The sequence below is a fragment of the Ceratotherium simum genome, chromosome 33, assembly GCF_057802395.1.
Source record: "Ceratotherium simum simum isolate JZ-2026a chromosome 33, ASM5780239v1, whole genome shotgun sequence".
Lineage (NCBI taxonomy): Eukaryota > Metazoa > Chordata > Mammalia > Perissodactyla > Rhinocerotidae > Ceratotherium > Ceratotherium simum.
Window position 1 is genome coordinate 28,779,486 of NC_141932.1, and position 2,054 is coordinate 28,781,539.

Below are 2,054 nucleotides of genomic sequence, written 5' to 3' on the forward strand. Positions count from 1 at the left end.
AAGATCCTATTGTTTTCCTTGTTTTTCTCCGTTAATGTGGGGAATCGTACTGACTGACTCTGAGATGGTAAACCAATCTTACCAACTTTGTGTTCCCATTGGGGTTTGCAGGTTCTAGTTCAATACCACTAAAATGACCTCCTGAGCTGTGGGGCTGGATAACAACATGCAAATTCCATCCTGTGCAGTGCCCTAAAGCCACCCCTTCTCCTCAAACACACACTCCACATTTCAGGTGCCAGGAGAAGCTCACCTTCGCAAACCGCCGGCTCCCGGCCCCTGAGGCTCACGCCAAACTCTGAGCGCTCTGGCCCTGGCTGGACCCTCTCCCAGCAGACGCTAGCGTGGCAAAGGCAAACGGAGTGGGGGGGGGGGGGCTGTCAAACCAGCAGGTCGAGACCCAACCCCCAACCACCCTCGACAATCAGGAGCTCCTGCCGCTTCCCCCCGCCCCCACCGCGCCACTGCCTGCGCGAGGCTCCTTTAAGGGAGCCGGCCGCCGATCGCGTCTCTGGGGCGGGAGGCGGAGGGCGCCAAGAATGCCGGACTCCAGACTCCGACGGGAGCGCGCGGGAGGAAGCTTCGCCGCGGGCCTCCCCCTCCGCGTCTCCGCGGCACGTCCACCCAGGGTCATCCCGCCCCCAACTTCGAAGGTCCCTCCTCGTCCGCCAACCCCCTGCACCGCCACGCTGGCACCTCGGTGCTCCGCCCGCAGCCGGGACCGGACCCCAGCCCCGCCCCACACCCGGTCCGCCCCCGGTCCGCCCCGCGATCGTCGGGCCCGGCGGGGGCCCCTGCAAGAAAAACGAGGGAGAAAGACGGGGCGCCCGGCGGGGCCTCATCCACATGCAGCGGACGGCGCGGCGCGGCGGCCGCCAGGAAAGGACAAAGGCTGTTCCTCCGCCGGCCGCACCGTGCCAGGCTCGCCCCGCCCGCCGCCTTGGTGGCCCCCGACGCGGCCCCCCTTATGTCTGCTCCGCGGGCCGGGGCTGCACAGTCAGGACGACTTCTGGGAGGAGGCAGTCTCCCGGGGCCCTGCACGCCTGACCTCCTCCTGCGGCCGCAGCCCCCTTCTCGGTACCTCCCGGGTAGTTAAGGTGGCCTCCTCTCCTGGAGACCGGCTGGACTGCGCGGTGTCTTTGCCAAAGACGCGAGTTCTAGTCCACTGAGCCTCGACTTTGACCTGTGGCCAGGCGTCTGCAGATGGAACCTGCCGGCCGCAGCCGGTGGGGGGGAGGGGGCAGAGGGCGCGCGGGGGGGGGGGGGCGGAGGGGAGGTTGGGCAGAACTCCTTCCAGGACACCCACAAGGCCATGGGTCCCCTCTGGATGAGGGTTGGGGGCTCCAGAGTCTTCACCCCGACCCTGTCTCCCCAGACCTTTTATGGTAGGTGTTAGGGTCTCCTGATCCCTCAGAGGGGTTCCTGGACGAAGCCCCGCGCCTCCTACAACTATAGCTCACGTCCCACCATCACCATCTGGAAGCCAAAGAGGCATCAGAAAAGGTTTGGGTCTCGGCCCTGGCACTTGCTCTGTGGTCTGCCTTACCTTTCTCTGCCTCCACCTGTGGAATGGACCCAACCTCCACCCCTCTCCCCGCACATACGCACTCGGGGGTCGTGCAAGGATTTAAGGAGTGTGGAAGCTCTGGCACACAGTAGGTCCCAAAATGCACAGACAGCTATTATTTTTGCCCGCTTCCTCAGTCTCCTTGAGGGCAGGGACAGTCTTGCCTTTGAGTTCTGCTCCCCCACGCCCACCCCACGAATGGATGTAACTCAGGCAGCCGGAGGGCCCCTTCCTTCGCTCAACTAGGAAGTTCTGCCTCGGTCTGCCCCAAGTCCTCGCCTTCCTTCCCAGGCCAGGATTGGCAGGCGGGGTCGCGGGGGGGAGTCCCCTTTAAGGAAGGGGAGGGAGGGGGCTGCCGGCCGGCCCTCCTTCCGCCCCTCCCTGGCCCCCGCCACCCTCGGCCGGCCCGGGCCCGGCGCCAGCGCATGCGCCCGCCTGTGGGCGCAGTCCCGCTGCCAGGGCGGCGCGCGCACCGACAGACGGACGG